The sequence below is a fragment of the Canis aureus genome, chromosome 20, assembly GCF_053574225.1.
Source record: "Canis aureus isolate CA01 chromosome 20, VMU_Caureus_v.1.0, whole genome shotgun sequence".
Taxonomy (NCBI): Eukaryota; Metazoa; Chordata; class Mammalia; order Carnivora; family Canidae; genus Canis; species Canis aureus.
Window position 1 is genome coordinate 25,696,286 of NC_135630.1, and position 26,134 is coordinate 25,722,419.

Sequence of the window (26,134 nt, forward strand, 5' to 3'; positions counted from 1 at the left end):
AGATATCCCATTCTATTGCTAAAATGGTAATGGATAAAGAAGTGACAACTAGAATAAAGAATTTAATCCATCTACCTTGGCACTTGCTCTGAACAAAACTATATTAAGGCAGTGATTATGGCACTCTTAGAACCAAGGTCATATTTGGTCCTTCCTTGTCACAAGTTGTCTTTCCTTGTCCCCCATTACTGTTCAACTATATGATAAATAGCAATAGTCCCTGACCACTACTACACTGGGCTAGAGTAAAACACACCAGTAAATATATATATATAGGCATCAAGACACAGGGAAAAGAATGATCATCCATTAGGTACTCGAATAACATGATAAGTGTTGCCCTCTTGAAGGTGCACACCTGCAATTGATGTTTCTAGCAAGGTTTAGTAGGGTCTTTTCCTATTCTGTGTTATAGGCACAGCCTAGGAATATGGTGACCACGTGTGCAGAGTTCTTAGACATTTCTGAAGCCTTCCCTACCTAAAGTTGACTAATCTTTGTGGAGAATCAGACTCTGCAACCTTGGCCTGAATATTATCATGTCAAACTCTGTGGAGTATCGGTCTACACTAGAAATGAATACATCCTCAGGAACATCATGAGTTTGCCATTAGACCATCTACTTTTGTAGAGTTAAGGAAAGGAAGAATGAAGCAATGATGAAAGTAGCTTTTGTAGTAGTTTGCCAAAAAGCACACAAAAGAGTAAGTGCCATATGATAGAAGGGAGCTTTGTCTTCCTTTCCACTGAAGCGTAGGCTCTGCTTTGATGCTTTTGTTTTTGTTGGAGAAAATCCAGAACCTGTTTTTGCACGTGCAAGTCAATGGAGAGTATGAGGTGAACTCCGTGTGGGTCACAGTTTGGGTATCTATGAAGAAATTAGGGACTGAACTGAAGTTTTGAACTAAGTGTTTTCTCTGTGGTATTTCCAATATATATCTTGTATCATACATACATATATATTTGTGTGTGTGTGTGTGTGTGTGTTTGTGTCTGCGTCTGTGTGGGTGTGTCTGCATGTATTTATTTATTTTTCTATTCACATAAGGATTTTCTTGAAAATATCGAAGGAAGTTTACTTTCATCTGACCTCTATGAAAATTGGCTTGAGGTTCTTGACGAATTGACTGAGGAGGAGAAAATAAATGCAGCCCAGAGGTAATGATGCAATAATTACTCTACTCTGGTCATGGCTCAGAAATACAGCCAAAAAAAAAAAAAAAGAAAGAAATACAGCCAATATACTATTAGGAAAATATTGGCTTCCTTCTTGCCACTTTGACCACTAAAATAACATTCAATGCCAAATAGTTTCAATTCTTCACACCCACGGAGGCCAGTTTCAGAATACAGGCATGCCTTATGGCTATTATTGCTCTTCGCCTGACCTTATTAATGTGGACTCCTTAGCCATTGTACACCTTCTGATTATATGAAACTGGTAGACAAAAGTCAGTGGCCTAAGAGAGATGCCAGAGCATCAACAGCCCGTGGTATAACCTTCAGTTTGTCAAACATCAACCGGAGTGGGTTAGCTCAGAAACTGAATTCAGTAAAACATTTTTGTATACGTTCACGCGTGGAACTCTGTTATAGCAGGTTGTATACTAGATCTAGAAAGATGTTCTCTGCTCTACATCTCTATACTTCCAGCTGCTAAGTGCAATGACTTGCCTTATTCAAAAGTACATCTTTCTGACTTTAGGCTTCTAGCTCAGCTGCCAAATGAGAATGTTGTTGTCTTGCGGTACCTTTTTGGAGTGTTATACAGCATTGAGCAAGAATCCTCACCCAGCCAGATAACACCTTATGATTTATCAGTGTGTATAGCCCCAAGCATTCTTTGTCCACCTAATTCTGGCAGCTTGGAATTGGAAGACAACTTCATAAGAAAGGTAGGGAGAGCTCTCATATGTGTCCCCTGGGGTTTAGAATCCATGCTTTGAGTCTGAAATGTGTAGTAGTAATTGCGAAGGATCAGTTCTGAAAAGTGCACATCTTCATTGCCTTCCTTGGAATAGCAGAGATCTTTATCCTACTCTGGTGGAATATGGGAAGGGGTGTTGTTAAATTGTGAAATATAGAGCAGTTGAGATACTTCTTTCCCATCCAGGAGATTCAATACTAGACTGACTAAACAAAAGAAAGAGAAGAGTGGCATAATATGATAGAAAAGACCTGGGCTCCGGAGTTTGACAAGCCGAAGTTCAACTCTCAGCCTGATCCTTGAGGGGGGAGCTTGTAACTTTGGGCAAAGCCATGGCTTCCTCATGACACAATGGTAACAAGACCCAGCTCCTGTGGTCGTTACTGGCACATCCTAGGTGGCTCGGGCACTATGATCACCAATGGCTCCAAACACATTGGCTTTGCTCTGCAACTGTGGCTCATTTAGAAAAATACTTGGCTACTATTTTGCCTCTGCTACCTCAGACAGAAACTAGAGAGATATTCCAGAACATCCTAATGAAGCCACAGATGCCTAATAAGATGACAGCTTTTCCCCAAGCTCATGCCAAGAGCCAGCATTAGGCAAAGCAAGACCTGAGAAGGGACTGTAGTTAGACAGACAGACATGTTTTCTCCCCAGCCCTGTGAGTTTTTACTCAAAAACAAAACAAAAAAACTTAAAAAAATCCACAGGAATATCCACTTTCCAAAAAATATTCTTCCTATTTAAGAAATGGATTTCATAGGATTTTGTCTATGCTTTATACATTTTAATCAGATATTATCCTAAGTTACAACCAAATACTTTCTGGAAGCATTAGTTTACAAAATAAGTAAACTTTAAGAAGGTAGGTTACTTTGAAAACTATCCTAGTTTTAAAGATATAACCATTGGTATCACAATATTAGCTATTAAATGCCACAAATTAGGACTGTTGCCCACTGACTAGTAGTATTTTAAAATCTGTACTCAAAGTACAACAGAAAGTATCACTCTTTGTTATTTTATTAGAGAACTTGGTTTTCTATATATTTTTATCAACTCTGAAGTTTTCATAGAACTCTTTCACATTTTTGCTTAGATCCAAGGTTTATAAACAAAATGTGACTTCTAACTCTTCCATATGAAAAAGAGCACCCCATTGTATTCTTTTTGCATTACAGGCTTCTCTTATACAGTTTTTGTATGAAAATTGCCTCGGGATATTTGGAGAAGACATCACTTCTCTCTTGGGAGAGAATTCAAAGAGTTGTCATAACAATGAGAAGGCTGCAGGTACTGTGAATAGTTTAATAGGCTTTAGGGAGACACAGACAGCAAGGTTGCCAGGGGTCATGGCAGATACTTAGCCCTGTTCTGGAGCCCAGAGCATCCCCAGGGCAATGCTTCCCAGCTGCTCCTTCTTCTGAAGGCTGGCTAGCCGGTCAAGGGAGGTTTCACACTGTTGGAGACCCAAGAAAGCATAGAAACTTCAAGACGTTTCTGGCAGTATTAGGAGATAGCATGGTATGATACAGTGTTTGGGATTTTTTTAACACAATTTTAAATGGATCCCACATCTATATTATATGATATATGTAGTTAAGCATGTAATGCATAATTATTTCTACTTATAATATATAAATGTGCTCTGGTTGAAACCAGAGCACGGGACTTTTATTCCTGCTCCATCCTCTTTTTGATCATTGGCTCTTGAGGCACCACAGGATTCCAGTGCTCTTTAAAATGAGTTGAAAAGAACCAGCATCATTGAGAGAAAAGGACTTGACTTGATGTCAAACATCTCTCCAGAGTACAAACTCCAGTGCCCCATTTATCAGCTATACAACCTTTGGCCAATTACTCTAGCTCGGTATCACTTTATTCATACCTAAAATGTGGATAAAAATAATGTCTAAATCTTAGAAATGTTGTCAAGATTCAATAAGATAAAGGATGTAAAACACATTTCTAAAACGCAAATAATATAACTAGGAGAAGTTCCCCTGAGACTATTGCGAGTATTATTTGAGCCTAGCTAATCACAGCTCACTGACAACACCCCATTTTTTGTAAAATGGAGTTTATATTCAGAACCTGGAGACACACATCATCAATCCCTCCATACTTTTGACATGTCTTAGTTTTATGACATATACCTCTTTGTGTTGAGGGAAGCTTTTGGATAATCCGTGTCATCAGGAATTAAGATGAGTCTAGTGCTGGTGTAAGACAAGTGTTTGTTTTTCATGTCGTCAGTGACAGAAAAGCAAACTGTTGAATCCAAGCCAGTGAGAGTGATAGTGATTTCCAAAAGAGCACAACTGCAGAATGCTACCAAGTCCCCATCTGGCATGGGTCCATCCACCTACATGTCTATAGTTTAGTAAGGCACTGAAGACTGGAATCTCCATAATGACACTTGACACTTCCTCTTTATCTGTTTTCCAATGAATGAGAAATGAACCCCTTCCAAGACCCAGCTATTTCCATTTAAATTTTTTTCCTTGGTCCCATATATTCATATTGAGGAAATCTTCCCACAAATTATCTCCTCTTTCTTCAATGCCTATCATATCCTAAGACATGCTTTTTGAATTGTACTGTGTTGTGTTGTATACTTTTATACGGATAATAAAGTCATTCCATAACCTAGTAGGTTAGACAACCATTTCTTTGGTTATGATCCAAATAACACATCAGTGGAGCAGTTCTGGTCTCAGCTGAGGTAACTTGTGCACTTGCAGTTAGCCTGCAGCTCATCTGGAGCTAACCTAGGTGTTTGTGTATTGGCGCTGGCTTTCAATTGGTCCCCATGTCTTCAATAAGGTAGCTTCTCCTCCTTTTTTATGGTGGAGGAAGAGTTCCCAGAAGCAAGAGGGACTTTTCAAGAGTTAATGTGGGAGATGACTGTGCAAAGGACCACGCCAAAGGTGGTGGTTTACAAGATGAGGAGGAATTATTTCTTGAGATCACACATCATAAAACTCACAGCAGCACCACTACTGCACATATCCTTTTCTTCACTGGCTTCTCATTCTTAGTTCTGTACGCCAGCATTTCCTAAGGGGTATTCCAAGTAGGGTAGGAAGAATCTTTGAAATACTAACTCATTTTTTTTACCTCGGGTATTCCTTCCCTCATCCTTCTTCCTGTCTTAAGCTGCCTTACGAGGCAACTAAATCACCTCCTCGGGCATAGAAGCAAGAGGAGAATATGAGGAAAAGGGATCTCCATGTTGCTTATGAGTTTAACAGAGTTGGCTCTCTAGGAAACAAAAATGATTCATGGCATAGAGTAGAAGATTTAGGTGGCAATCTCATGGGAAAAGCCAAAACCACAAGGTAGGAATATAGGATATCTGCACCTTTCCCTGGATAGAAACCAAAAGGAAGTAGAAATTCCTCACAGAATAGCAAGCTGACATGTCCAGGAAAGATGGGGCACTCTATGTCCATGCAGTTTCTTATACCTCAACATGGAACAGATCAGTTAGTAAAAGTATCTCCATCAGTCCCAGAATAGTTGGAAGAAATAGAAAGCCACTGGGTGTGAGAGACATGCCTCAGCAACAGGAGTACACACCAATTTCCCAGGATCAGAGAGCAGTTTGGACACTTCAGCAGCTATTAGTATACACCAATGACACATAGCAACCAGATAAGTGGCACTTCACCAATTTATAGCCTCCCCGGCACCAGAAGACTCCAGAACATAGACACACTCATGGGGGCAATTAAGAAAACCTAAATCACTACCAGTCTCGGAACAGAGAATCAAACTAGGCATCAAGTGAACTATTTAGAACTACAGAACGGTACATTTCTGGCTTATGCCAGTGTATAGATGGAGATTGCTATCAGTGCATATAGAATATATGATCCATGCATTGTTTTCTCTTTCCCAGGAAGGTTTCCCTTGTTAAATAGGTCTCGGAAATTCTTACTTTCCTTTTGGAAGTCAAATGCCCCAGTTTTCTTCCACATATATTTGACATTATTCCACCCTTTTGAAGTGACCCCCTTAATTAATCATCCTGGGAACGTTTATTGCCTTGTGCAGAGTAGTGGCCAGGTGTTTAAGGTTATTTGGTGAAATGTTGCTCATCTGTTTATCCTTCGACACCTTGGCTCATCTGTTGACTCTTAAAGAATTCAGTTATTTAAGCAATGTTAAGGTATCTTCAAAGGGAAACGTTCTTTTGAGCAGTAGAAACTTTGAACTCAGCTTCTCACTGCTGATCAACTTTTCTTTGGAAAGTTCTTGCTTCAGTAGGGAATGTTGAGTAACTAAAAATCATCTCTGGAAACTGGTGGTCAATAAATGCATTCATAACCTCAGGATACCTTGTTTTCCTTATTCTATGTTCCCTTTCAAGCCTTGTGCTTGTGTGTAGGTTTATATATACATGTATGTTTTAGTGTGTGTGTGAGGAAGTGTGTTTCCACACTTCATTGTGGTTTAGGCTCTTTTCAGTAAATGTTCAACCTATTTAACCGAAAACATCATCTCTGGGTGGGTTGGTGTGGTATCACAAGGGAACACAGCCACCACATAGCCAGCATGTAATGACTATTTCCCTTGGACCCTGACTGCAGAAAGTCATCCTGGAAGATGGCCCAGAGCAGAGCAACAGAGAAGTAGGGTCAGGCAGATTGTGTCCTGAGAGGCAGATCCTTTGGATGTTAGAACTTGAGCACTCAGAAAGTCAAAGAGGAAATCAGGCTGAGGGGAGACTGGCTGTGAAAGCAGAGGATTACCACACTCAGTTTGATTTGCATACCAAATCCTTCTAGCCTTTAAAATCAGATCTGACACCTGAACCCACTGATCACTCCAATAGAAAACAAACATCTACAGGTTCAGTGTCTCCTGTTGCATTGCAAAGACAGTAACTGATGGCACAGGAAATACTGACCTTCAATCTGATCGAGTCTCAGATCAGTCTGAAGGATATGAGGAAGAACTCTTCAACACCATAACGATGCTGTTAGCCAACATCAGAACGTGGAGAGTTGTACACAACAAATGACTCCGTTTCCCTCCTCTAGCCACTACAATGAACATGCTGTATAATGGCAATGGTGAAAATAAGGCTAAGTGAATGAAAATACACTAACCTCCCTTCTTCCTTAGATTCAGGCCAGAAGACCACTAAAAGAAGTCTTTTCAGAAGGTTAGCCTTTTGGTGCTGCGGTGGTATTTGCTGGAACAAGTGCACAGCTGAGCCTTCTGCAGAACCCAGAGAGCGCTTTGGAGTTCCCTCTCGCGGATATCTGTAGTAATGACAACTTGCCCTTCCCAATTCTGGTAGGTCTCAGGCTGGTCTTTTATTGCCTTCCTGAGGAGGGGGACCTCAGAGAGGCCAAGTGTTCTCATGCAAACCTACCCCAAATGGGGAAATCAATAGACAGCCCCTGGCTGTGGCTGAGAAGCTTTGGTAGTGTCATTTGATTTAGCTACTGCAGAGTCATGAGGCCAATACAGCAGGACAACTTTTTGTCCATTCCACTTTTTCCCAGAGACCTATGTAGGCCTGTTCAGATCAGTCAAAATGGACTCTGTGTGCATGAATCATCTTCACATTTTCCCATTGTCTTCTGAACTCACAGTAGTCTCCGGTCTCTTTCAACTGAGTCTACCTAATCTAACAACTGAAAACATCTTACCTAAGCCAAAAGACTCATCCTGTGCCAAGTATGAATCCATGAATCCTAACAGAATATGTTAAATGACAGTCACAGAGGCATCTTCAAAAAATCAGCCAGTATAAAATCATGCAGAATCCTTTTTTTTTTTTTTTTTTAATTTTATTTATTTATGATAGTCACAGAGAGAGAGAGAGAGGCAGAGACACAGGCAGAGGGAGAAGCAGGCTCCATGCACCGGGAGCCTGACGTGGGATTCGATCCCGGGTCTCCAGGATCGCGCCCTGGGCCAAAGGCAGGCGCCAAACCGCTGCGCCACCCAGGGATCCCTCATGCAGAATCCTAAAGCAGAAACTAAATTCTGGGGACAGAGTTAACTTGGATAGTGAATCTGTTCTTGTGGTAACATCTGTTTTAAAGGTGGAGACTTCTAGCTTTTTCTGCACATGAGTATGTGAAGCTGTGATCGGTGTCTTTCATTATGATTGCCCACGAACTGACATAGGCATAACGAATTAAGAACTTGACACACTGGAAAACACTTCAAGAAATCAAAATTTAAGGAAGCTGCTGTAGGAGTTAAAAGCCCCTTACATTAGAAATACACTCTGTTTTCACCACACACTTCCCACCTGAAGACTTCTTGCCAAATACTAATACTACTATGACTACTAGTAATAATAATAATAATAATAATAATAATAATAATAATAATAACAATATAATATCAGTCCATTCATCCATAAAATGTGGATAAAAATAATGTCTAAATCTTAGAAATGTTCTACAGATTAAATAAGATAATATATGTAAAATACATTTCCGAAAAAGCAGTTAATAGAACTAGGAGAAGTTTCCCTGAGACTAGCGTGAGTATTATTGGAGCCTCGGTAATCGCAGCTCACTGGCAGCACCCAATTTTGTTAAACGGAGTTTAGATTCAGAACCTGGAGACACATATCATCAATCCCTCCATACTTTTGACATGTCTTCATTTTTTCTTTAGTGTAATCCATATCATTAGGAATTAAGATGAGTCTAGTGTCATGTCTGACAGTATGCTGTTATAAGACAAATGTTTGTTTTTTATTTCATCAGTGACAGAAAAACCACCTGTTGAATCCAAGCCAGTGAGAGAGAGAGAGAGTGATTTCCAATAAGGCACAACTGCAGAATGCTACCAAGTCCCCATCTGGCATGGGTCCATCCACCTACATGTCTACAGTTTACTAAGTCATTGAAGACTGGAATCTCCATAATGATACTTGACACTTCCTTTTTCTTTATTCTTCCCATGAGTGAAAAATGAACCCCTTCCACGATCCAGCTATTTCCATTTAAAGGTTTTTCGTTGGTCCCATATATTCATATTGAGGAAATCTTCCCACAAATTATTTCCTCTATCTTCAATGCCTACCATATCTATCATATTACATAGTTTTGTATTGTGTTGTGTTGTATGTATTTATATGAATAATAATCATTCCATAACTCAGTAAGCTTGACAACCATTTCCTTTGGTTATGATTCACATAACATTTCAGTGGAGGCTCATCTGAGCAGTTCTGGTCTCAGCTGAGGTCACCTGTGCACTTGCAGTTAGCTTGAAGCTCCTCTGGAGCTAACCTAGGTGTCTGTCTATTGGCGCTGTCTCTCAATTGGTCCCCATGTCTTCAATAAGGTAGCTTCTCCTCCTTTCATATGGTGGAGGAAGAGTTCCCAGAAGCAAGAGGGACTTTTCAAGAGTTAACGTGGGAGAGGACTGTGCAAAGGACCACACCAAAGTGGTGGTTTACAAGACGAGGAGGCAATATTTCTTGAGACAACACATCATAAAACTCACAGCAGCACCAGTACCACACATATCCTTTCCTTCACTGGCTTTTCATCCTCAGTTCTCCACACCAGCATTTCCTAAGTAGTATTCCAAGCATGGTAGGTAGAATCTTTGAAATACTAACTCATTTTTTTACCTCAGGTGTTCCTTCCCTCATCCTTCTTCCTGTCTTAATCTGCTTACAAGGCAACTAAATCACCTCCTCGGACATAGAAGCAAGAGGAGAATATGAGGAAAATGGAGTTCTTTGCTGCTTATGAGTTTTACAGATTTAGCTTTCTAAGAAACAAAAATGATTTGTGACATAGAGTAGAAGATTTACGTGGCAATCTCATGGGAAAAGCCCAAAACCACTAGGCAGGTACATGGGATATCTGCACCATTCCTGGATGGAAACCAAAAGGAAGCAGAAATTCCTCACAGAATAGTGAGCTGACATGTCTAAGAGAGATGGGGCCCTCTACATCCACGCAGAGTTTCTTATACCTCAACATGGAACAGATCAGTTAGTAAAAGTATCTCCATCAGTCCCAGAATAGTATGGAAGAAATAGAAAGCCACTGGGTCTGAAAGACATGCCTCAGCAACAGGAGTACAGACCAATTTCCCAGGACCAGAGAATCAAACTAGACATCAAGTGAGCTATTTAGTACTACAGAACTGTACATTTCTTACACATGCCTGTGTATAGACTGAGATTTGTATCAGTGCATATAGAATATATGATCCATGCATTGTTTTCCCTTTCCCAGAAAGGGTTCCCTTGTCAAATAGGTTTGGGAAGTTCATGCTTTCCTCTTGGAAGTCAAATGTGCCAGTTTATTCCACATTTAGTTGACATTATTTGACCCTTTCGAAGTGACCCCATTAATTAATGTTCCTTGGAACATTAATAAACATTTCTCTAAATTTATTTCTTAAGTCATAGTTTAACATTCCACTCCCTGCTTAGAAGCCATCAATGGATTTCAATAAATCTTTGGTGTTTTCCTTTTTTGTCCAAAAAAAAATCTCATCTTTAAAATCCTCCCCAATGCAGCCTGCTCTAGTAATTAGTATTGTCTTCACTCTTTCCCAGTGCAGATCCTTTAGTTTAGCTGGGTCAGACATTTCCTTGGTTCCTGAACACCGCACACTCACTTTTCTACTAGAATTCTCACCTCTTCTTGGACTCTGCATTGCCACACACTACGTAGGCTAGGCATTTGGGTTCTCCAATCCCAGTAATTTCACAAAGACTTTCTGATCTCAATTTAATTTTTTCTTTATAAAATATGAGCACCTAACCCTACTAGACAGTGGCTCACATGCTGCTTTGACCATCAGGAATTATGCTGATGTGTTCATACGTTATACAGAAAATCCAAATTCCTGAGGTAAACAACTGTATCTTGTGTTAGTTTTATAGTACTTTTAAAGCCTGGCTAAATGTCTACTCAAAAAAAAGTATGAATTAATATGTTCAATTTTCTAACAGTATAGAGATTTTATAGAGACTGGTAGAAACTGCAAGTTTTTAAAACATGAGGTTGAACACAGCACATGAAATTTTAGGGGGCGACAATAAGACATAGGTTTGAGTAATTGTTTTAGATATGACTTCACAGGCTGATTCACATGTTCTTGGATAGACTATTTTTATTTATTATACAAACAACGTGATATTGATGTGATGTATTTGGGAATAATTGCATGTTTGTATGAAATTTAAATATCAACAATCCAGAATAAAAGGGGCACAACACATAGCTGGGTAAGGCATCTGTGAGTTTTTAAACCAAGGAAGATATTGGAAAAAAAGGAAAGAAAGAAATTGACAAGAAGAGGAGATAGAAATACAAGGAGGTATAGAAAAGCTGAAACAACTAATTTGTCAATTGTGACTCATAGAAGAGATTTCTGACAGGGAAATAGTTAATAAATGTTAGTTTTTCCCTCAGGATACTCCAGCATAATATCTCTGAGAACAGCAATTCATTTCTTAATTTTGAAGAAAAGATCCTGAGAACTCTGATAAACTGTAAAAGGATCTAATTGCATAATCTAGAAAGAATGACAGGCAATTAGGTGTTCCCCATTGGCCTTTACCATACCTGGGAGTAAGATGTGTGTAATCATTAGTTAATATGCACTTAGTGATACAGTTAAGGTTAAACATGTCTAAAAGGAAAATAAAGGTACTTAGAATGACTATCTTACTTTATTCCAGAAAGAAAGTTACTCACAGGCTACCAGTATAAGAAAACTAATTCTCATAATTGGTGGATCAATTACCATGATGAATCTCTCTCTCTCTCTCTCTCTCTCTCTAATAACACTCAGTTTTTATTCATACGAGGAACATGTAAGAATTTGGTGAATGGAATATATATCAGTACAAGAAACCAGCTTTTTTTCAGAGAGCACTGAACAATGCCTTTTATATTTTTCTGTAATTCTTTCTATGCTAGTCGAATGGGCCAATAAATACTCTGAAGATTTATAGTGGATGGTGACTATTTTCCAGTTTTGTTTTGTTTTACTTACCCATAGCATAACTGGTGCTATGAGCAAATTGGTTTCTTCATAGTCTTGGGCCTCAATGTCAGTATTAATTTAGTTGGCTTACTCTTTTAAAGAATGAAGTCATTCCTTTGTCAAATAAAAGAAACAAGTAGAAAAACCAAATTGCCAAAGGAAAATTGTAATTTCTTAAAGTGGATAAAGAGAAACTGCTTTATAAGAATGGGAGGTTTTCCAAAATGTAAAAGTATAAAACTAGCTGGGAAAAAAATAAACAAAACAAAGCAACACCATCCTCAGGATAATAATTATCTCTGTGCAAGGAAAGACTAGGATTAGGAGAAAGGGGAAAGAAAGAAACTCCAAGCACACATACATCAATTTAAATTCTTGGAAGATTTAAAAATGCTTACACTTCACCATGTGCTTCATACTTCGGAAGAACATGTTGTAGGTAACTTGATCATATAAATATCTACCACATACCCATGCATACACAAACGCACACTTGAATTGTATATGTAAACATACAGAACACTGTTAAATGAATAAGTAAACAAACGACAGAAATTTTAAGATTTTGTATTTATTCATAAGAGACCGATAGAGAGGCAGAGACACAGACAGAGGGAGGAACAGGCTCCTCACAGGGAGCCAGATGCGGGACTCGATCCCCAGACCAGGATCACACCCTGAGCCAAAGGCAGGCAGATGCTCAATCGCTGAGTCACCCAGAGGTCCCTAAAGTACAGAAATTCTTAGCATTCAGCAATTTTATCTGTGATTCCTCTGTATTGATGATCTGGTTCACTCAGTCCAAGTGGCTGAACAGTAGTACTCCATTATATGATGATACATTTATGTGTGTACACATCTAGTCAAACTTTCTAGAGGCTTACCTAGTTTATTAGCTTTCAAAGAAATTGATTTTTTAAATCATCTCCATAAATGTTTTTCCTAGGCTTATTAATTTGTGTTTTGTTTTTATAATTCTGTTGCTTCAACTTTCTTACTCTTGATTTCTTCATCTATCTTCTTGGATTAAATGCTAGCTAATTGTAGTAAATATATTTAAGACTATTCATAACTTCTAAGTATTGCTTTAGCTATACCTCACAAATTTATTTTTCATATTTTAGTTTGTTGATAAAACCATTACAGTTTATGATTTTCCTTGTGAAGTCTTTTTTAACCTAGTCATTACTTAAGCTTTTGTTTTTTTTTCAGATTTTCTCACCTATAGGATTTTAATTACTAGCTGTAATAGTTAATTTCTAATTAAACTGCACTGTAATCAGATAATATGGTTTGAATAACTATGACTCTTTGTGACTGAGAGTGTACAGTTAATTTTATAAATATTTAAAATGTTGCATGCATGCTTTAGGAGAATGTGTATTCTCTGTTGTATTCTCTTTTGAGTGCAGGGATATGGAAACTCACAATTATGTCATACGTGTTACTCAAATTCTCTATATATTCTCCAAATGTGCAGTTTCTGAGAGAGGTGTTAAATTTCGCCATTATGCTTCTGTGAGCTTTTTTTTTTAATTTTTATTTATTTGTGATAATCACAGAGAGAGAGAGAGAGAGGCAGAGACATAGGCAGAGGGAGAAGCAGCCTCCATGCACCGGGAGCCCGACGTGGGACTTGATCCCAGGTCTCCAGGATCGCGCCCTGGGCCAAAGGCAGGTGCCAAACCGCTGTGCCCCCCAGGGCTCCCTTCTGTGAGCTTTTCATTTTTATTTTGTAATTCTGAGTTTTCGTGGTTGCTGGCTTTTGGTGTTTTATGGTTTAAGTCTATATTATTAGGCACATACAAATTTATAATTTCTATAGCCTTTTCATGAATTATAAATTATAGCTTATTTGTTTTATTCGCATTAATGCTTCAACTTCATACTCGACTTTGACAGATATTGTTGCACTAGCTTTTTGGTTTTTTGGTTCATATATGCTTAGTCTATTTCTTTTTTTTTTCCTTTTTATATTTTCTGTTTTAGGTTGTGTGTGTAGCAGTGTCCCCTGGAAGCAGCATATAACTGATTTTTTTATATCCACACTGATAATTTCTGATATTTATTAAACCGATTTAATCTATTACATTTATTGTCATTAGAGTGTATTTCGAGTTATACTGACAAACCATATTTTGTATTTTTATTTCATCAAAGATTTCTCCTGGTTCCTTTTTTCTTCTTTCCTAAGTTTTGTTAGATTCATAATCATATTTTTGTATCCTCTATGTCAATTTTTATTTACATTAGAATTTCTTAGCTATTATATCTTTGACCACTTTTTCCAATATTCCTCTATTATCTCTTACTAGAATCCATTAAAATTTTATGAAACAATGATTCTCAAAGAACACTCGATACGAACAACCTTTTCACTTTTCCTCTTTGTACTGCATCCTGGGTAAAATTCTCAGTTCTTTTTTCCAGTTTAATTCCTTAACCTTGGTCATTCTAGAGTCTATTCTTTTACTTTCATATTTTTTCTTTTTTCCACACCTATATGTTTTCTGGGATTACTAATCAGATCTTTTTCCTATTCATACAATTTTATATTTTTTCAATAAAGATCATTTCAGGGGCACATGAGTAGCTCAGTCGGTTGAGTATACAATTCTTGATTTCAGCTCAGGTCATGAGATGGAGCCCCCACATGGGGCTCCTCACTGGGTGGGGAGTCTGCTTGAGATACCTTCTCTCCTTCTCTCCTTCCCTGCTCTCTCTCGCTCATGTGCTCTCTCTTCATTAAATAAAAATCTTTAAAAAGATCATTTCATTCATTTTCCCCTCTGATTTTGGTACCAAGAAGTAGGTCTTACTGTGACAAATGCCTAAAAATGCCAAAGCAGCTTTATAACTGGGTAAGGGGGAAGGCTGTAGAAGTTTGGAGGGCCACACTGGGAAAAGCCCACATTGCTGTGAAGGAACTATTGGTAGAAATAATAGATGTTGAAGGCGATTCTGGTAAGAGTTCAGAAATAAAAGCAAGAACTTCAGAGATAGACTCTATCTTCTTAGAGAATACATAACTAATCAGAAACAGATTGTTCGAAATATGGATGTTGAAGATTTTTCTGTGAGATCTCAGATGGAAATAAGGAACGTGTTATTGGAAACCATAAAAAAGGAGAACCTTGTCATGAAATGGCAAAAACTTGTCTTAACGAGTGTTCCAGTATTTTGTGGAAGTTTGAACTTGGAAACAATAAAATCGGATATTTATCTGAGTAGATTGCTCAGGAAAGTTTTAAAGGAGCTTGTTTCCTCCTGACTCCTTATACTAAAATGCAAGAAGAGAGAAATGAGTTGAAGAAGGTATTAAGCAAAAAGAAGTCAGGACTCAAAGATGTGGAAAATTCTCAAGTTTCCTAATTTCTCAGTTTGTCATTTCTGCTCTAGCACTTGTGCTCATGCTCTTGCTACCCCTAGACAGTTCCCTTCTTGTCTTCTTCCCATCCATGTCCGACCTATAGAGTCAGCTTCCCAACAAAGTCTGTCTTGATTTGATCAGCCATGTTGGCATTTTCTCTTGTGAATTTCTGTAGCCTTATAATCATTTTCCTGTGATTTTTGTGACATGTAGTCTTTAAGGCACGTTTCATTTTTTAATTTTACATTTTCTGAAATTGAAATTTCAATTTTACTCTTTTGTCTGTGTATATATCTATATCTTTTTCAGCAATTCTCTGTTTACCCATCAAATGCTTTTTATGGATAACACATATGTAATCCACGGGTTCTAGAATATGAGGAAATAGAAAATGTGACTTCTGAATGGTTCTCAGATGGTTCTCCATGGCACGTAACAGAGCAGGGCTAGAGCAGTGGGAAATTTAAGCAAACCAGTGGAGCCTTGCTCTGGTCACTCCACAGCCTTGAACAAGCAGCTCAACTCTTTTTTTTATACTTTTTGCTTTATTATTTTATTTTTGGGTCTGAGCAAAAAGTTTTGTGAACCCAAAAATATTGGTATAAATGTGTAGCATGTTTTAGCTTTGTCTCTCTTAGGAGAACACAGGCTTATGCACCCAAAGAGACTGGCACAGTTATGTCTAGATAATTGGGTCAGCTTATTCTTGATTGGTTTGTGTGCAAACATGCAGACTACATCGATAGTCATCACTCCTCTTAATCTTTCAAACAACTCTGTGCCAATCTCCTAAATGTTAGTTCCTTTCTAACATTTTCCTTTAAAAAATGGTGCCTCAGGCCTCCCAGAATGAACACAAATTTTATAGCGTTAATAGTTCTTTGCAGACAGCAAATTTTAGATTTCGTTCCAAAGCACATGAATGGATTTTAAGAAAATCTGTAAATGGCTATAATTTAAGAAGAAAGTATTATCCTTAAGAGAAGATTAGAATTTGGAGGGAAAAACAACCACAACTTTTATCTAGAAACTTGTTATCTTCTCCCTCTGCCCCTTCTCCTGCATGCTCTCAATCAATCAATCAATCAATCAATAAAATCTTTATTTCAAAAGAGTAAATGGGCTCACACAATTGTGGAGTCTGCAAGTCTCAAATCTATAGGGCAAGCTTGCAGGCTAGAAATTCAGGTAAGAATTGATGCGATAGTCTTGAGCCCAAATTGCACAGGCAAATGAGAAATTCAGGCAAGGTTTCTATGGCACAGTCTTGAGGCTGAATTCCTTCTTCTATAGGAAACTGGTCTTTGCTCTTAAGGCCTTCAACTGTTTGGATAATGCCCACCCATACTACAGAATGTAATCTGCTTTACTCAAAGCCTACTAATTTAAATGTTATTCACATCTAAAACATATATTCACAGTAACATCTACACTAGTTCTTGACCAAACTATTGGGCACCATAGCATAACCACTATGACATATAAAATTAGCCATCACGGTGTGTCATTATCTATTAGGCTATGTTTTCTACCTCTTTTCCTCACTCAGCTCCACTTCGTTTCACCTTACTCCACCAGATAAAATGCAATATGAATTCAGCCTTGTAAGGGTCTCCAATCTGCTACAGACCTAAAATCTCTGAACTAATCAGGAGTTCAAAGAGCTCTCTAGATGACACAGCCACAAAGACCAAATTCCCAACAGCTTTGTGTATCAGAGGTTTTCCTGCATGGTAGGTTTGGTGGAAGAGACAATGAGTGAAAAAAGCAAATGGATGAGGCAGGCTGATCTCAAAATGTTAATATACATTTGCCACTGACTTCACATCATGGATGGTGTATCATTTGTGTCATTATTGCTCAAGGTAAATTTTCATGAAGTCTTTAAGCCTGTACCCTGATACATATGTCAAGACTGATGGAGTGTGGCTAAGTAAGGGTGGATCTGAGGTGCTCTTTCATTCTGTATTTGGAATCTCAGTAGTCATCTCCTGGATTTTTTTAGAGCAGAACTGATACAGCATTCAAGGGCATTTCAAACTCTCGAAATGACATTTGAAAGCATTCAAATGAATGCAAGTAGCTGCATAAAGTAAGCACCAAAACATGAGATTAACTATTGCTTTGCTTTATGAACCCTTTCATGTTTTTCTTCTAGCACCGTGGTAATAATAAAACTTAATCGTAGCAGCCTTGGCAGCTTAAAAACAGCACATATGTATTTCCACATTTGATTCTCCCTCCAAATAGCACCATGGACAAATATTGTTCTACAGATATGAAACTGGGGATTCAGAATTCAGATTTCACTTGCTGAAAACAAATAGTAAATACTGGGTCAGAAGTAGATCACAGCTTTATCCACTACATCATCTAGTCTGTTAAACATTCTCAATTGTTGTTCTGGGAAATAAAAATCATTATGTTTCCAAAGTAAATTATGAACCAACAGCCCCGAATGACTTGTGTTAGAGGTAAGAGTTCTTACAGAAGAAAAAAAAGCAACTATTTGTGGCATTACCATGGAAGTCTCTTACTGTGAACTGTCAGAGAAAAAAGTTAAATTTACATGACTCTCATTGACTTAAAATGTAACATAAAAAAACTAGAAGAAAAAAGAAATGGTGTTTTGTGTTATGATAATAAAGGAAGTAATTTTCTTTTGTGTCTGGTAATTGCATTGGAAAACATTTAAAAAAATAAGTACAACTCACACTTAACTAGATCTTTGAAGGAGTAGAGGAAGGAGGAGATTCATTCTGAGGATCAGCTTGATGTTTGCTTCCTTCACAGAGATCAAAAGACTTATTGTTATTTGAGAGGGAAAAGCAGGACTGAGATGAAGGTTGGTGGGAGCAGAGTAGCTGCCTTCTCAGTACTTCCTAATAGGGTATCCTGTCTCCAACAAGATACTCTTAATTGATTCTTCAAAATCTTAATTCCAGTAATTAAGCCATTTAGACATTGGAAGGATGTTAAACAGAGTCCAGTAAGAGCAACAGGATTCAAAATCACTGCAAATGACTAGAGTGGCAAAGAGATAAAGGGATTGGAAAACAGGAAACTTTTTTCCTGGCCCTCTAAAGTTAATCTGCAGTGCCTCAAATGACTTCATTTATTATTCTTGGGACAGATAATAGGTCTCAGAAATCTCAGAACTGGTTCTCTCTATATAAATCCATCCTTTGTTTTAGAAACAAATCCTAATTATTCCCATTCTGTCCTCATCAGCACGCTGACTTCCGAGCCCAGCCCAACTCAGCATTTGTAGACTTCAGTGTAGTTAGGGGCCTGAATTATGTGACAAAAATGTTCTTAGTTTTACTAAAATCAAACTCATCACACATAATACAGTAAGTTCTGAAGTTGGTTATGTTGTTTTTTTTTTTTCTTTAAGCACAACCACAACAAAAGTAAGTGATAAAGCCCCAACTGTATTTCCTTTCCATGACAATGAACAATGAAATGTTCTCTGTTTCTGAGAGGATCATATGTTCTATAGAAAGTAATTTAATAAAAAAGAACATCATTTAAGAAGGCACATCTTAGAGCAGTACAGATTTAAAATTTGGGCCACGTATTTATGTTTTAAACTGCAGTTCTTACTCATTCTCTATCTTTTGCCATTTGCTTATCTCATTGGACAAGCATATTCTCAATAGCCTTTATCTCTTTCTCCATATATGGAATACCAATCACATACAGTTGAAAATCAGGAAGAAAATTAGCATTCTATAAACACCAGTCACTTTCTTTCATGGTGCTTCATTTTATTTACTATAGAGCTTTTATCAATATTGCCTGGAATGACTTGCTCTTTTGTTGAGTTTATGGTTGATTTTTATCTCAACAGACTGTAAGTTCCATGAAAGCAGAGCCATTTTCTGTCACGTGTTCTTCTAGAGCCTGAGCCCCAAAGAGGTGTGCTTGGCACATAGTTTTGTTTTGTTTTTGTTGTTTTAGAGAGAGAGAGAAAGCTTATGCATGGGTGGGGGAGGGGATGGGGAGAGAGAGGGAGAGAGAAAATCCACGCTCATCATGGAGCCAATATGGGGCTCCATCTCATGAACCTGAGATCATGACCTGAGCCAAAATCAAGAGTAGGACACTTAACCAATTGACACTTAGCCCACCTGGGTGCCCCAAGGTATTCATGTATTTTAATAAACTCCAGGCACAGGACTAGACACATTGTGGACATTACCTCATGTAATTCTCAAAGTGATCTTGAAATGTAAATATATTAGCCCTTTTTCACAATGAGGAATCAAGGCTTAAAGGAATTAAGTAACTTCTGAAAAATCAAACAATTCGGAATTTAGGTGTGCTGTGTGTTCTGTTTGGGGACCATGTTACAAGAAATGTTCCCAAAGTAGGCCATGGCTATAAACAAGATGATTATGGGTACTAAACAAAGTGGCATTAAGTAACAACTGCATCAGACCATAAAAAAATTATTCCCTTTAAAACTTCTTTGTAATTAACTTTATTACATCAAGGATAAAGTCTCAACCTGGTGCCAGTTTGTATTTATTGCTCCCGCAGTAATTGCTACTCTCTTCTCTCTCTCTGTCTCCTTATTTCACTTAAGGGCAGGGAAAAATATAAACCCAGACTTTGTTTGCAGTGTATAAATCTTCTACAACTTACTTAAGGCAATTAGTTCTGGTTTCTGATTTGCAATAGTTACATAGTTCCATCATAAATAAAATTTTAGATAAAAGCCTTAAATTTACTTAGGGAAAGTATTAATTAGAAAAGAGTACATGTGGGCAGCCCGGGTGGCTCAGCGGTTTAGCGCCGGCTTTGGCCCAGGTTGTGGTCCTGAAGACCTGGGATCAAGTCCCACATCGGGCTCCCTGCATGGAGCCTGCTTCTCCCTCTGCCTGTGTCTCTGCCTCTCTCTCTCTCTATCATAAATAAATAAATAAATCTTTAAAATTCAAACAGGGATTTTGTGATTTCTCCAGAGGCAACTTTCACATATCCTCTGTAGAATCAGTCTGGAATGTTCTTCTCATTTGCCACTCTCTTCTTTAGCTGGCTAAGAGTTAACATTTAATACAATGCTTGCCCTAATCTTTTTATAGCCACTAACTGCAGCTCCCTGGAAGCTTCCACATTTTGTTTCTGATAAACCGCATGTTAGACATTTGTCCAAACAAAACATAAAGAAAGTGTTTGAACTCAGCCTGTGCTATTTTTGCATACTTTTGCTTTATAGACAAGTGCTACAATAAAGACAATGTGTAAGTTTAGGGAGATAGAGCATGTAAGACCCCCAGACTTATTGGCCTGTGTACAGAACAAAATGTTTAATCCTTCAGAATATCTATCTGGAGGAAGAATCATTCCTGAAATGTTATAGTTTCAGTTGTGTGTGCTGAGTGTGAAACAGGCCCCCAGTGGCTGTAGCCATTTGGCTTATGGAGAATCAACTGGACCTGAGAAACCACAGAACTCTTCTCTTTAACTTGGTTTTTAGTGGTAAAAACCTGAGGCTGGATTGTTCAAATCTCCTTAGATTCTCAACATACCAACATACCAGAGTCCCCTTATTGTAAATTCCCTCTTGGGGCTTAAGCAATCATAAGTGGGTGTCTGTTACATATATATGAAAGAATCCAACTTTAAAACTGAAATTTTAAAACTTTTAAGGACATTAAACTGGTCATTAATATATTAGGCTTCTGTATGTCTTAGTACATTTTTTTTCACTATAAAAAACTCATCTACTTGTTTCAAGAGCCAACAGGTAGGGTTAACTGCCTCTAAAAAAATATCAGTGAAGAAAAACACTCTTATTCAGTCAATTTCTCAATGTAATGGGGCATATAAAACATGCACATACATAGCATTTCAGATTTCATTTTACCTTCACCAAAATTATGTTCTCATTAAAATGACCTAAATCTTTTGAATTAAAAGAACAGGAGTTTCTTAAAATATTCAATATTCTTGTGATATTAGTTATATATATATATATGTTAACTCTAAGATTTTAGGCAGTGACATGATATATTAGCCAGATTTTCAGGAATTTGTACTGGGAAGTCACAATAGCTGTTTTACTTCTTTTTGTAATGTATATCTTGAGAAATTTAGTCCCTCTATACTTCCTGAAATTCTTCTTTGACTATTACAATTATCCTTCCAACATACCACACACTTTCCTATGGCTTCATCTTTTTTTGATGCTATCTCTCCCCTCAAGTAAGTTTGCAAGGAAAACTTCTATTTATCTTGCAGAACCTGATTTAAATACTACCGCCTCTGGCAAGTATTCCCTATGTACTTTCTCTCTCTACCTCTTTGAGCAGAAGCCATTTTTTACTTTCCGTTTATCTTTCATCATATCACTTTGTAAAACCATCTAGTATTTTTATGATCTGCTCTATTAGTAATTTCAGGTCTGTCATCCAAAGTTATCTATAAGTCCCTTTATGGCAAAAAACAGGTCTTCTTCATAATTGTGTCTTTCTAGCACACTAGACAATTTCTCATTGTTTAGTACATGTTTGTTGTTGCAAACAAAGAAATTTCAGCTCAGAAAAATGTGAAGAAAATTTCAGGTGATCCTAGAGTAATGGTTTTGAGAATTATTAAAAGGTTCTTAAGTACAATATTAAGGCTTTTTGTGGTTTAGATGTATTTTTTTCATTTATGAAAAAATCATTTATGATTCTATTAAAGTTTTAAAAGTGTTCCAAAGTAGTTTTTATCAAATTCTATTCCAAGCAACAGTGTATGAGAGTTCCAGTTGTTCCATATCTTATGACACTTAGGGTTTTCAGATTATATTTATATATTTATATATACACACACACACATTGCTTTTTAAACTATTTCATTTTCTTTTTTTTCTTACCTTACAAACAGTAACAGTAGGAAATAATACTGTAATAATCTTTTTTGTGTGTGTATTCTATTTCATTATTAGCTCAGTACTATCACAAAAGCTACGAGAGAAGAATTAAGAAATCAGACAAGTTTCAACTTTATTGGTTGTTAAATTCTGGTAAAAAATGTTATTAATCTAAATATATTTCTGAGATCATATACTTTATAGAAAAGTACTCATATATCACACACAACATGTTACTACCCTAAAGAAAAACTGATATAATCCTTATATAACATTTGTATATCATATCCAAAAATAGGGTTTAACTTTCTTCCATTCTGATGCTGTTGGTTACTGATATAATTAACCATAGTAGTTCATCCTTATCCTCAACAGGTAATACTGATTTCCTTTCCTGATTGCCCAAAAGCTCTGACATGAGGCAGAGGCCAAACACTGTTTTTTATAATAAGGTAGGGCAGTTTCACAGCCTCATGAAAAGGACTGTACCAGGAACTCTAATAATGCCTCAAGAAATGGACTCAAAATATAGCACAAAAGCAGCAGCTTTTAGTTTTTTAAGATTTAATTTATTTATTCATGAGAGCCACACATAGAGAGGCAGAGACATAGGCAGAAGGAGAAGCAGGCTCCCTGCGGGGAACCCCATGTGGGCCCCGATCCAGGACTCTGGGATCACTCCCTGAGTCAAATTCAGATGCTCAACCACTGAACCACCCAGGCATCCCTTGGAGCAGCAGTTTGAAACACAGCGAGGACAAACATTATATGGTCTCATTCATTTGGGGAATATAAATAATAGTGAAAGGGAATAGAGGGGAAGGGAGAAGAAATGGGTAGGAAATATCAGAAAGGGAGACAGAACATGGAAGACTCCTAACTCTGGGAAATGCACTAGGGGTGGTGGAAGGGGAGGAGTGCAGGGGGTGGTGGGCACTGAGGGAGGCATTGATGGGATGAGCACTGGGTGTTATTATGTATGTTGGCAAATTGAACACCAATAAAAAATAAATTTATTATTACAAAACAAAGAAAAAAAAGAAGCACACGGAGGAGATTGATTTCCTGATATCACAACTTGTGCTGGGGGTGTAGGGATCTTCAGGAGACTTCTCCAAGAACAAAAGAAATGATAAATGCAACTGCACTCCTCTAACCCTCAGCCTGTATATCTGGACAACTGCAGGATTCAGCATGAGTACTCTCCATTTAGCTTGCTAATACTTCATGCCTTACCCCAGTATTCTCCTGTGGACATGTCCACTTCAACACACCCTCAGCAGGAGTCAATCCAAAGCTGTGTCACAAGAGTGGCAGTGTGCAGGCAACCCTAACAGGGACCAGCACCACTTCATAATGACTCCTGCCCTGGGGAGAGGGAAAGAAACCACACATACCAGTTTGACTGCAGCCCCAGCGGTGGGCTGGAGCCAGACATCTGTTCTGACTATAGGCTCCACCAACCAACCAAAGCTTCACAGGGCACAATGTAGGGAGCCTGCCCTGTAGTTCAGTGAGACTGAAGCTCTGGAAAACTGCTAGTCTGAGTAAACTCAAGCCCAAGGTGGGCCCCAGACTGACCTATTAACAACACAGAGACCAAGCCCTAGCCACAACAGGCAAAGAGAACCATTGCAGACTACTGGACTAAAGACAAACACGAGTGAGACACAATAGTAGGGCACAGACAACCCACATAGGAGACACTTGAGAAGCATCAAGTTCTGGGGAACAGGGGACATTGCATTGCAAGGCACAACAGGACCTCTTTTTCAAAAGGTCACTATAGTTAAGAGCAGAATATGTAACTGACATTCCAAGCACACAGAATCAGACATAGAGAATTAGACAAAATAAGGAGATAGAGGAATATGTCCCAAATAAAAGAACAGTACAGTATCAAAACAAGAGAGCTAAATGAAATGCAGATAATATGCCTGATAGAGAATTTAAAGAAATAGTCATAGAGATTCTCACTAAATTTGAGAAAAGAGTGGAAAACCTCAATGGGACACTCAACAAGGAGATAGAGAACATAAAAAAGAACCAGTCAGAGATGAAGAACTCAATAACTGAAATTAAAAACACACTGGATAGAAGAGAGGAAGCAGAACTCAAGGAGGCAGAAGAATGAGGTCAGTGACCTGGAAGGCAGAGCAACAGAAAGCAATCGAGCTGAATAAGTAGGAGAAAAAAAATAATAAATGAAAATAGATTTAGGGAACTCAACAACAACATCAAGCATAATAACATTTGCATACTAGGAATCCCAGAAGAAAGAGAAGAGGGGGTAGAAAACGTATTTGAAGATATAATAGCTGAAAGCTTCCCAAATCTGAAGAAGGAAACAGAAATCCAGATTCAAGAGGTACAGAGAGCCCCCAACAAAATCAACCCAAGGAGGTCCACACCAGACACACAGCAATTAAAAACAGCAAAAAGTAGTGGGAAAAAGAATTTTAAAGGCAGCAAGAGAAAAGAAAATAGTCACAAACAAGGGAAACCCCATAACACTATAAGCTGATTTTATTTATTTTTTGTAATATGTTATTATTCTTTATTGCAATAAAGATAAACCATGTATTCAAACAAAAATGTAGTAAAAGGCCTATCCAAAATGAAATTCTCCTATAGTTAAAATTCTTTTTTTTATAATAAATGTATTTTGTATTGGTGTTCAATTTGCCAGCATACAGAGTAACACCCAGTGCTCATCCTGTCAAGTGCCCCCCTCAGTGCCTGTCACCCATTCACCCCCACCCTCCGCCCTCCACCCCTTCCACCACCCCTAGTTCGTTTCCCAGAGTTAGGAGTCTTTATGCTCTGTCTCCCTTTCTGATATTTCCCACACATTTCTTCTCCCTTCCCTTATATTCCCTTTCTCTATTATTTATATTCCCAAATGAATGAGAACATATAATGTTTGTCCTTCTCCAATTGACTTACTTCACTCAGCATAATACCCTCCAGTTCCATCCACGTTGAAGCAAATGGTGGGTATTTGTCATTTCTAATGGCTGAGTAATATTCCATTGTATACATAAACCACATCTTCTTTATCCATTCATCTTTTGATGGACACCGAGGCTTCTTCCACAGTTTGGCTATTGTGGACATTGCTGCTAGAAACATCAGTGTGAAGGTGTCCCAGCGTTTCATTATAAGCTGATTTTAGCAAAAATTTTGTGGGCCAGAAGGGAGTGACATGATATATATAAAGTGCTGAAAAAAACATCTGCAACCAAGAATATTCTAACCAACAAGGCTATCATTCAGAATAAAAGGAGAGAAATAGTTTCCCAAACCAAAGTTAAGGGAATTCATCACACCTAAACCAACTTTACAAGGAATGTTAGAGGGGAGGCTTTGAGTGAAAAAGAAAGACCATAAGCAGGAGTAAGAAAAATAAGAAGCAAAAAACAGTGAGTCTACAAAAACTAGTCAAGGGATTCATGAAATAAAAATGATGTAAAGTATGTCACCATACACATAAAATGTTTTGGAGAGAGTAAAAATTAAGTGCTTTTAGAATGGATTCAAACTTAAGGGGACCATCAACTTAATATAGGCTGCTTTATGCATAAGATGTTATACGTAAACCTGATGGTAACCACAAATCAAAAACTGGCAACACATATGCAAAAAATAAAGAGAAATGAATCCAAGTAATCCACTAAAGAAATCAGCAAACTCTGAGAGATAAGAGGTATGTTCTCTATGTACCTATTTTGTTGAGGGTTTTCATCATGAGTGTATGTTGTACTCTGTCAAACACATTACATCTACTGAAATTAGTATTATTATTATTTTTTTAAATATTTTTATTTATTTATTCATGAGAGACACAGAGAGAAAGAGAGAGGCAGAGAGACAGGCAGTGGGAGAAGCGGGCTCCATGCAGGGAGCCCAACATGGGACTTGATCCAGGGTTCAGGACCACACCCTAGACTGAAGGCGAGCTGAACCG

At 37.8% G+C, this 26,134-nt stretch overlaps 1 long non-coding RNA gene across 1 annotated transcript; it reads left to right on the plus strand.

The window, feature by feature from the left end:
• The first annotated feature begins 1,875 nt into the window (after nt 1–1,875).
• Nucleotides 1,876–9,073, plus strand: LOC144291926 (uncharacterized). The gene is made up of 4 exons (XR_013359471.1): nt 1,876–1,895; nt 3,115–3,226; nt 7,067–7,240; nt 8,677–9,073. It is a non-coding gene; the product is annotated as an uncharacterized LOC144291926 (long non-coding RNA).
• The last annotated feature ends 17,061 nt before the right edge of the window (nt 9,074–26,134 follow it).